This window comes from Hemibagrus wyckioides, unplaced genomic scaffold, assembly GCF_019097595.1.
Source record: "Hemibagrus wyckioides isolate EC202008001 unplaced genomic scaffold, SWU_Hwy_1.0 Contig3, whole genome shotgun sequence".
NCBI classification, from domain to species: Eukaryota; Metazoa; Chordata; class Actinopteri; order Siluriformes; family Bagridae; genus Hemibagrus; species Hemibagrus wyckioides.
Genome location: NW_026690791.1, coordinates 29,927 through 42,057, shown reverse-complemented (window position 1 = coordinate 42,057; position 12,131 = coordinate 29,927). Strand labels below are relative to the sequence as shown.

The following is a 12,131-nucleotide window of genomic DNA, read 5'->3' as shown; positions in this document are numbered from 1 at the left end:
AGTAAAGTGAAGTGGCTAAAAAGACATTGAAGCTCTCCAGCATGTTGATTAAAACATAAAAGAGGGCATCACATTTAGTGCTACATCACATACACACATATGGTCCACAGTGTCAGTGTGAAATGCCACAGAAATCACATTGTTTGTTTCTGGAATTAGCATATTTATGTTTACATTTTTTATATATATATAAAAATATATAAAAATAAAAGTCCTCACACATCACCATTAGCCAGTGTACGGTATACAGTGAGGGAAAAAATTATTTGATCCCCTGCTGATTTTGTACATTTGCTCCCTGACAAAGAAATGATCAGTCTGTAATTTTAATGGTAGGTTTATCTGAACAGTGAGAGACAGAATAACAAGAAAAAAATCCAGAAAAACACATTTCAAAAAAAGTTATACATTGATTTGAATTTTATTGAGTGAAATAAGTATTTGACCCCTTTGCAAAACATGACTTAGTACTTGGTGGCAAATCCTTGTTGGCAATCACAGACGTCAGACATTTCTTGTAGTTGGCCACCAGGTTTGCACACATCTCAAGGAATTTGCGCCCACTCCTCTTTGCATCCACGACCCATTTTTAATGCCCTGGCTGAGGGAAGGAGGTTCTTACTCAAGATTTGACGGTACGTGGCTCCGTCCATCGTCCCTTTGATGCGGTGCGGTTGTCCTGTCCCCTAACCAGAAAAACACCCCCAAAGCATAATGTTTCCACCTCCATGTTTGACAGTGGGGATGGTTTTCTTGGAGTCATAGGCAGCATTCCTCCTCCTCCAAACACGACGAGTTGAGTTGATGCCAAAGAGCTGGATTTTGGTCTCATCTGACCACATGACCTCTGAATCATTCAGATGTTCACTGGCAAACTTCAGATGAGCCTGTACATGTGCTTTCTTTAGCAGGGGGACCTTGCGGGCGCTACTGGATTTCAGTCTTTTACGGCATAGTGTGTTACCAATTGTTTTCTTGGTGACTATGGTCCCAGCTGCCTTGAGATCATGACAAAATCCTCCAGTGTAATTCTGGGCTGATTCCTCGCTGTTCTCAGGATCATTGAAAAACTCCATGAGGTGAGATGTTGCATGGAGCCCCAGAGGAAGATTGACAGTCCTTTTGTGTTTCTTCCATTTGGGAATAATCGCACCAACTGTTGTCACCTTCTCACCAAGCTGCTTGGCGATGGTCTTGTAGCTCATTCCAGCCTTGTGTAGGTCTACAATCTTGTCCCTGACATCCATGGACAGCTCTTTGGTCTTGACCATGATGGAGAGTTTGGAATCTGATTGATTGCTTCCTTCTGTGGACAGGTGTCTTTCATACAGTTAACAAGCTGAGATTAAGAGCACTCCCTGAGAGTGCTCCTACTGTAATCTCAGCTCCTTACCTGTATAAAAGACACCTGGGAGCCAGAAATCTCTCTGATTGATAGGGGATCAAATACTTATTTCACTCATTAAAATGCAAATCAATGTAGAACTTTTCTGAAATGCATTTTTCTGGATTTTTTTGTTGTTATTCTGCCTCTCACTGTTCAAATACACCTACCATTAAAATTACAGACTGATCATTTCTTTGTCAGTGGGGAAACGTACAAAATCAGTAGGGGATCAAATAATTTTCCCCTCACTGTATATTTTAGTTACTTTATGTCTTGTGCAGGTGAAACGTTCAGTTCCCTCAGTTTCCAATACAGGGTTGGGGTAAGCACTATTTCTAACAGTCATGGACACCTGTCTCAATGCTTTCAAAGTACACCCAAGTTGTATAGTCTGAAGATACAGTATATACATAGTATTCTATGCATAAAAGGCTAACATCAATAACAGAAGCACCATGCTTTAAGAAAGACACTTTTCCTTCTTCTACAAAATACACACTGGCGTAGACGAACTTGTAATTGGCATCCACAACAGCCATCATTATTACAGAGAAGCTGGACTTGTAATTATGGTAAAGACTGCCACCTTTAACTGGAGGCTGTGTACGGATGTGTTTACCATCAAGCGCAATAAGCAATGTGGGAATTGCCATTTAGATTGAAAATCATGCACTATAATCAGAGCCATTCTGCCTCTGTTGTGGGTCTAGCAAAAGAACAGAAGAACAGATTTGAACATTATTTCTTTGTCACAGAGCATAAAAATAAAACATTTCTGAAGCATTGCAAATATGGATTCATTACTTAAGGCTTCATTGACTATTACAGAATAAACATTAAAATACAAAAAGCAGTGACCTTGAAAATACAAATACTCTGGGACGTTATAGCTATATTGATCACCACAGCATACTACTGTTTTTTGTACATTACTGGTAATCAGTGGTGGAAGATGCATTCAGATCATTTATAAACTATGCATATGTATACTTTTATTAAAATTACTTTTAGTTATGAGTTATACATGACTGAAAACCCAGATAGTCATTTTATTGGTGACTGTTTTGTACATAAAATAATCATAATGTAAAGAACATTCTGTAAAATCATCAACTTGATATCTGGAATATTGAGTAAGGCCATGTTGAAGATTGAAATCATTACAAAATGATTGGAACAAAAAATTTGATGGTCCTAACCTCATAGTAAAATTGACACTGTAGGCTGGAATTCACAGACCATCACAAATAACTGATGCATTTTACTGAAACAGACGTTCATTTTTAAGCTAATTTTACTAAAAGTTATTTTTTACCAATGTACAAAATGTGTCCTTTAAGTACAGCATTTGAGTAAATGTTGTGAATCAGTGAGTATCTACAGGAGCAGCACAGGTCTCCATGACTGTTTGAAATGGTGCTTACCCCAACCCTGTATTGGAAACTGAGGGAACTGAACGTTTCGCCTGCACAAGAAATAAAGTAACTATAAAATATAGCAATACACACTTAAAAGTAATACTTGTTGAATCAAATATTGTTCTGCCAGACCCACCTGTTGCCAAAAACCGCATGGTCACAGCTAGACGCTCTTTTGGGGATATGGCCCGTCTCATTTGTGTGTGCTGCTTGGTTATGAGAGGTCCAACCATCCCCAGCAAGATATCAAACTCCTCTGCTGTCATCTGCAGAAGCTTCCTGAATCCAGTATTATCGTACATCTATTTGTATGGTGAGCACATTATAGTTTATAGGTTTTTACCAGAAAAAATGGGCAAGCCTACAGTATGGACAAGGACCAAATTGTGATGGCTATATGACTGGATCAGAGCATCTCCAAAACTGCAGCTCTTGTGGCGTGTTCCTGGTCTGCAGTAGTCAGTATCTATCAAAAGTGGTCCAATGAAGGAACAGTAGGTTATGGTGGCACGTGAGGGCAAGACTAGTGAGAAAACCTGAACACAATCAAAGGGGGCTGAACACAAATGCAGATAACCAGATCACAGTTCTGGAGAAATGTTTACTTATCTTTAATTAGATAATAATGCATGTCAAATAATCCACAAAACAAATCCAACAAGTCAGCTCAAAAGACTTGACAGTAGTTCCAAAGAATAAATCCCCAAAATCCACAAGGTTAATCCAAAAGCATACAAAAGGTTCACAGGAGTCTAATCAAAAAACAAAGTCAATACTTCCAAAAAGTCATTCTAATTAGTCCACAAAATAAATCCATAAGGTGTTCAAAAGAGCACTTGTCAATCAATCAAAACAAAGAACTATACCAGATGCACAAAGTCTTTTAAGGACAAGGCCATAAAACAGAGCACACGGCTGACCTAGACTTAATCAAGGTACAGGAAACACTAAGCAAAGTATTTGTGGAGGAAAAGGGTGACTTAAATACACAAACCTAAACAAAGCACAGGAGACACCTATTAGACATAATGACAGAGACTGGACACCAACAAAAAGACAGTGGGGGCCTCTAGTGACCAGAAAACAGTCCACAACCCTGACAGGAAACCAGTAGATATCAGTTTATATCTTGCTCTGTTCATGTTTCAATTAGTTGCATATCTTACCTGTATATTTCAGTCTAGTTGTGTTGATATTTAACATGATCAGAAAATGACAGATGATTTTCAAAGTCTTTTCCTGTTTCATCATAAAATGGACATAATAAAGCGTCCAAAAGTCAGAATGGACAAACCCATGTGTATAAATCACACCAAAATATGGATTTGAATTAAAACACTTAAGAGAAACATTATTTCAGACTTTTGGATAACAGCTGGATAGACTTTTATTTGATAATTATGTGCAGTATTGAGATTAAAATTTATACTTGATTTGGATTGGTCAGAAGGTGTTCAGCATGGACCTGATAGCAGTTCAGGTTTCAAATCAAATCTCTCTTTTTTAAGAATGTCCTCTTTCTGATTATATATATACAGTTATACAAACCAAAAAATAGTGTATGTCAAATATGTACAGAAGAAACTGAGTTTGAGTTTAGAGACTAACTAACTAACTAACTAACTAAATATAATCACAATCGTTTACATCAGCAAACAAAACATTAATATAAATTATGTATACACAGTGCACATACTTGATCAAGCCACAATTATAAGGACATCCTAATGATTAGACTGACCAACTATAAAAGAAGAATTCACATAATCAGAAATAAATAAAAATTAATGGCCCCAAGTTTCAGAAAATCTGCCAGTATTGCCCTTTATTGTGTACCTAATTTTATCCAAATGAATGAAGCTCATAACATCTTACTGCCAGTCATCAAAAGATGGAGGGAGAATTTGTTTCCATAGCAGAAGAATATGCCATCTAGCTAATAATGTTACCGTTAAACGTGACTTTATTGGATTACCCACAGAACTGGCGAGGAGTTCACCAAATCGCTCAGTTAATAACGGCCGGGAACGCTTCCTCAACGGAATCCGAAAACGATCACCGATTGCAGCCAGCAGCATGTTGGTGTTGTGTTCATTTTGATTCACTGCGCAAAACGTTACATAACCAAAGCCACAGTACCATTGACCTCTTCAACTTAAATCATTCTTAAGCTTCTTGATGAACTGAGGAGAACTCTCTTTTGGCTTATTTTCTCTCTCGGTGTCTGTGAGTGTCAGTCCCAGTGTCAATAGAACTAATCATGTAGTGTATCCGGGTTGCAGGATTTTTTAATTTATTTGTTTGTTTTTTTTTATTTAAAAAGCACAGAAGGTATCATTTGGGTATGAATCTGTTCGTCTCTCGATATAGTGTCAAAAAAGACTACAACTATTCCAATCATGTCTAAATCAAAAGCCACTGCACCAGGCCAGAGGGGCGCCAGAACCCATATCACAACATGTAGCAGCTCCTTTTTCCAGCTAGCCCAGGTGTGTGGGGTGCCGCGATCGTATAGTGGTTAGTACTCTGTGTTGTGGCCGCAGAAACCCTGGTTCGAAGCCGGGTCACGGCATTGGCTTTTCCACATCACCGTTGAATGCTAGGTATAGCTTTTGGCCATTTGTCACTTGAAAAGCATAAGCAGGTAGGACCCCGCTCCCCTTAAGATTCTAGGTTCGACTCCTGGCTGGCTCGGCTGCCTTTTAAGAGCCCAGAGGTGTGCCACAGACTCCAGCTGCCGAATTGCTGGCAGAGTAACACCTCCCACAATCCCTGAAATGCGGAGAGTCCTGTACTAGGAGGTATGCTGGCTTTCTGCACCAGGAACACCAGCCCACGCTCTGTCTAGTGGCTGATCTTCCGCTGGAGTGACAGCTCGAGTAGCTGAATGCTCGGTCAGCGCTGGCCGATTTTGTGCTCTGCAATGCAAGGTTCCCATGCAAAGCTCTGGATGATACCGCGCTGGAGCTCAAACTGCTTGGTGGTCGAGTAAAACGCCGATCTCAACTCTCCCAGGGAGCCCTCCCATATGGTCTAGCGGTCAGGATTCCTGGTTTTCACCCAGACGGCCCGGGTTCGACTCCCGGTATGGGAACGTGACTTTATTGGATTGTCCGCAGAACTGGCGAGGAGTTCACCAAATCGTTCAGTTAATAACGTCCGGGAACCTGGTGGTGAACTGAAATCTAGCTTTTGTTGCTCAGCAGTAGTTGTTATCATGTGGGTGTGTGTGAAAGTTAGAGAGAGACCTTTGCACACTAACCTTGATGTGTCTGAGAAAATCAAAATATGTACCTCAGCCCTCACAACTACATGGAGTACACAAAAACAAAGTGTATTTCTGCACCTGTGGCCTTTGGATGGTGAGAAGTACAGACTAAACCTATGTATGGCCTGTGTATGAAATGCTTGTCTTTTCTTGATGGTAAAGCCAGTTTGAAACTACCTTAAAATCCTTCAGCGATACACTTTTCCATTTTTTCTGTAAAATATCTACTCTGCATCAGATTTATGAACATTGTCACCACTGCCTCGCGGTGCCTTGTGCTGATGAGGATCACATTCCTCCCCCATTTCAGAATATAACTCATGACCATGGTGTTCTGCACCAGGGTGGGTGGTCTCTCTCACTTTCTCACACTCACACACACACACAAAAGCCAGAAACTAAGCTTTCTTTGCTCAGGCCTATCTAAAGGGTTAATGGTGCCACTTGGTCATCAACAGTAAAAATCACAAACTTTACCTCTTCCCAACAGGGAAAACCAGCAACAATCAAGAATGCATGATTATATAGTGTCATGGCTGTGCAGACAAAAAATGTGGTTATAATGGAAGTCTATGGGGCAAAAACAGCCACCAACAGTAAATTAGGGAGAAAAAATTTAATCTGATGCTGCAAAAAAAACTAAAAATGCATCAGAGCTAATGTTGTTACTAATCTTTGACATGTCCAAGACTGTGATAAAAAGTAAAAAAATCTCCAGTCCACAATCACTTTATATATTGTTTTTCCCCAAATCAGTGACATCATTTATGAACTTGGCAATTAAAGAGTTAAAATCCTGGATGTTTTTGAACATTTAGTAGTTTTGATCAGAACTGAGGCTGATTAACAGATTTATGCAAACAAAAGTTGAAAAAAAAAATCATCTGATATATTTTTACAGCAGTTTATTTTAGTGCATGTTTTCATCCCCAAACATAACATTAGGGTAGTGAATTTGAACTATTTCTATTTTTTGCAGATATATGCACAGAGTTACTCGAGTTGATCTCAGGCAGATCTTTCTTAGTTACTTGGACTCACTTGCACCACGATTGATCAAGCTCTATAGATCAAGAAGTGGAGCCTTGGGAGGAGAAATTCAAATACTCCTAGACAGACTTGATGAACGGGTAACAACATCAGTTTACTTCAAATTGTGAGGTTTTAAAAAACATGACTGCATACTACAAATGTTAGCTGTAGTAAAAGCCATTTACTTTGTCCATGTTTTTCCTGCTTCCTATTTGTGTTTTAGACCACTGCTATCCTGACACACAGGAAATCTGCAGCACTTTGTGGCCTTCCCTTGTTTCTGAGAGAAAAGGAGGACAATCTACTGAGAACGTATCTGGTAATATTTTTTATCTTATCCGTCATGTCTAACATGGCTGGCCTGTGGAGAAGTTTGTGAGAATGCTATCCTTTCTCAAATTGCATTTTAAGGGCATTCAGAATGTGCTATTGGGAGTGTATAGACTACAACCCAAACGACTCGCCTTAAAACAAAAATGTAAGTGTATTAAATATTTTAATGATTAGTGAACATAAGAAACCAAAACGCTCTAAATTTGACAGCAGTTGACTGACAATTTGGGTCGTCAGTAAAGTGCTGTAATATCTTAATGTTTCATAAAATGACACATAACCCAGCACACTTGCTCATTTGACTGATGTAGGATACAACTAAGCTGAAAGATAAGGGTCTTACTCAACCAATGCTGCTTGGAAGTGTGCTGGAATTTGAACACAACCTTCTGATCAAGCCTTCTGTCACTGAGCCATTACAACCATGCCAGAGCAACACCATAACTAGTTTGCATTGATTCAGCTATTTCTCCCACTGAATTAATGGCACTTAAAGATTCCAGTGAAGCAGTGCAAGCTAGCTGTAGTGATGGCTTTGAGTCTCTGATAAGAAGGTTGTGTGTTCAAGTCCCAGCACAAAACATAACTTCCTTGATTGTATCCTTGAGCAAGACACTTCTTCTTTTTCTTATTTTTGTCCTGTATTGATTTTGACCCATAGTTTGTTGTCTCTGTAGGACACAGTCCAGAAGGAAACCTGCACTAAGGGACTCAAAGTAGATATCCTCAGTTTTGTTGAATATGTGGCAATAACCAACCCAAACACAAGAAGTATAGCTGTGGTGCTGGAAGAGAAAATTGTGCTTGATGATGTTGATGACCTGCCAAATGCATTTGCTTTACTTTTTGGTATCATTTATGCACTTAACATTGAGTACCCGAAGAAGTATACCTTCGAGGTGACCCAGACATTATTTCTGCACCTTGGCTCTCAGTGTACTGCAAGAGTGCAGTCATTGAAGAATAAGCTTCTGAAGCTGGATGTTTAATCTTGGCTGCTGTTTATAAAAAAGTTAACAGTTATCTATGCACTTTCATAGTTTTGTTATTGGAGCTGAGTTTGTTGGACTTGTTTGTTGAACTGTTCAAGCTGCAGCTGTGAAGCCATAACAAAGTCATTTTTGGTCTTTTTCCATTGTTTTACCCAAATCTGATTTCTTAGAAATATACAGAATACTTGCTGACTCAAAAGGTTCACACTGTAGTTTCATGGCCATAGCAGTGAATCCAGAAAAAGTCGTCGTTGTATATTTCTCAATATTTCATCTAGTTGTGTTTTGTATTCAGTGATTATTTGTTTTTTTTTGTTTGTTTTGGTCTCAAAATCTCTAATACTGCTTTTTTCACTCCTTGGACTCAGATTGTTTATGTACCATTGTTTAATTCAGGCTTACTCTTTTATAATTGGTGCAAAATTTTATATCGTTTTTTTATTCCTATTTGCAAACTTTCTTTCATGTTTGTATCGAATTTATTACATTATAATTGATATTTTATTGAAGATAAATGATATTAATATTGAAAAGAGAGCTTTTTGTAAAATGTATATTCAGTACCATGAATAATGTCTGGATTTTTGGTTGTGGTCATTTGTTTCTGTTTACTGGAGAGTTATTGAGGCTCAATGCCTTGGTTTTATTAAATGCCATTCAATAAATAATAGCATTTATTCAAGTTGGATTGATTCATATTTTGTCTTGGAAAAGTCTCTAAATATCTGTTCATTCTTAAACTCTTCCAGTAATCAGTTCTGCTGTTTGTAACACCTCAGCTTATGGACAGACTGAGATGCAGACAGATACCATAAGCACAGACACAGCTCTTATTTTATATGCCACCATTTGCTCTTTAAAGACTTGTCTCATTTGTTTTAAAATGGATTTGAATGGGCTTGAACACGCGTATGAAAACAAACAAAACGTTACACGTCTCATTATCAACTTCTTTGGAGCATTTATTAATAAACTTGAACAAGCATCGGCTCTGTACATCCGACATTAACACTATAAACGTTTTACATAGAGTGCATTGTATAACGTAATGACATCACACCCAAATGAACCGTAATACATTTAATAAAACAAGAGTAGTTCGGCTGATGCCGTAATCTAACGAGTAAGAGTGCAATACTTAACACCCACACTTGCTCTTAGCTTATTAAGTTACCTGAAAACAAAATAACAAATAAGGCTTCTCTTTCACATAAACCATGTAAACATAAACCTTTTACTCTTTTAAGTACCAAACATATCTCGAGCAAACCTCTTTAACTTTAGCTTAGTGGCTGGCTTTGTCATAATGTCAGCAACCATTTGCTCTGTAGGTATTCCAAGATTACCTTGCCATCATTCACAGTTTCCTTTATAAAGTGCTACTTGATGTCAATGTGCTTGCACCTTTGCCTGTAAACTGGGTTTCTGGCTATTGCTATTGTACCTTGGTTGTCTTCATACACTTTTGTTTGTACGTATTGGTATGTATCCATACCTTTGAGTAGCTACTTGAATACTCAAAGCTACTCAAAGGAATAGAAGGGAACCGCAAGGTGTGCTATAAGAAATGTTGTGCAAAATGCTAAGTAAAGTGAAGTGGCTAAAAAGACATTGAAGCTCTCCAGCATGTTGATTAAAACATAAAAGAGGGCATCACATTTAGTGCTACATCACATACACACATATGGTCCACAGTGTCAGTGTGAAATGCCACAGAAATCACATTGTTGGTTTATGGAATTAGCCTGAATTAGCATATTTATGTTTACATTATATATATGAAATTCCTCACAAATCACCATGAGCCATGAGTGTACGGTATATATACTTGCAATTCTGCATTCTTTATTCTTCTGTTCATTTGTTTATTTCAGACTTACATATTGCACACAGAACTTCTGGATAGTGTAGTGGACCAGCACCGTTACATCCTCCACAGACACCCTCACACATTCGTACAGCCAGCAGCCCTGCTCTGGCCAGTACTGACAGCATTTTTCCTAGAAACACATGCAGATTCAAAACCATTTAACCTTTACAAGCATTTCCAGAGCAAACTGTGTGCTATATTCATGTGTTTTACCTCTTTTCTCTCTCTTATGTTAGTCAGCATGACTATGGTGGCAGATTTGCGCTCCCAAACCATTCTCCAGAAATCAGCCACTGTCTCCGGTTTCGGACCTGCAAACAGACCTTTTTAAAGCTTTCCAGCAGAAAGTCATGACATTCAGTAAATTCATTCTGACATTCACTCTTCTGATCTGTATGCTGTGTAACGTGTGGGTGACTGCTTCTGTGTTAGAATCTTGAAAACTGATGAAACCCTCAGATGAAAGGTCACTTACACTAACTACTAGCTGTAGTTAACTTTAGGTCTACACATATTGACTGCTTTCTCCAGTGTCAGAGCTGCTTCACATAACAGTCTTTCCCTGAGACCATTATCAGGAATCCCACAGACTATTTTGTCCCTCACCATTGAGTCTCTAAAATCTTCAAATTCACAAGTCTTACTTAGTGTGTGCAGTTCCGCAAGGTACTGGTCAAAACTCACTCCTTGTGTCTGGTCAGCAGAGAAAAACTTCTCAAAAGTGACATTCTTACTTGGCACGAAGTATTATGGAACATGTGCCACACACAAGACCTGAAATAATTGTTTGGTCTAAAAACCACACACCTGGCAACACACAAACATCATCTGACATTCACTGAATTGAACTAGATGACTGTTCCTGAGAAAATTCAGCAACTTATTATTTCAATCAATTTACGCACTAGGCTTTCTCACAACAAATCAATCTCACTGTTGGATATGTAATCTAATGATGATGAGGTAGTTCTAGGTTTCGCCTTGTTTTATATAAGCTGTATCCGATACTGCCATCCTGTGGTGAGATTGAGAATTGACCTAATACAGGAGACTTACTATCAGGTACCACAGAGTATAGAAGTAATGCATTAAGTCTCTTTATATACTTTCACAAGAAGACCAGCCTGTAACCACTTAATGAAATAGAAATAATAAATGAATTAAATGACTTGAATGAAATTTGTTTTTATACTTGTACTTCTTGATATAATAAATAGCTTTTCTTTTCTTTTTTAAACACTTCAGTTTCAGACATCTGAATCAGTGTTTATAAGTTAGGTCTGGTGATTAATTTCAGCTGGAGGATGTGGAAAGAAAACAAGGCCTGTCCCTGCACTTTCCTTCACTTAAAGCACTCTGAAATTTCCTTCAGGATGAATGTAAAAGTTTACAGAATTGCCATATTTGGCTGACGGTCTGTGTGCTCAGCTGTTTAAAGAGGCAGAAGGCCATCATACAGAGGTGGCAGCAGGAATAACACAGGCTACTGACTTAACACCTTACTACACACTGTGTCACTTTAAATTTCATTCATCTCAGGTTACTTTTAGAAGCATTACTGCACTTTAAAGTTTTGGACCCTGTGTTTTCTATAATGTATAATTTTCATTTTGAATGTACTTTTTTGTGATTTCAGTATTTATACCCTATACTCTTATACTTACACTCTACCCATGTGTGTACTTACCCCCACTGTTACCCATAGCCCCTCCCTGCATGCTTAGTCTCGTCAGCACTGTGAATGTCATACATGTGTCTCAGACCTTGAGTCCAAGAGAATTATTATAGTTTCTGTCAGTTCTCATTTCACAATACAAATCAAATCCAGCTC

At 38.4% G+C, this 12,131-nt stretch overlaps 1 non-coding gene across 1 annotated transcript; it reads left to right on the top strand.

Moving 5' to 3' along the window:
* The first annotated feature begins 5,827 nt into the window (after window positions 1–5,827).
* On the top strand, window positions 5,828–5,899 carry trnae-uuc (transfer RNA glutamic acid (anticodon UUC)). The gene has a single exon. It is a non-coding gene; the product is annotated as a tRNA-Glu (tRNA).
* The last annotated feature ends 6,232 nt before the right edge of the window (window positions 5,900–12,131 follow it).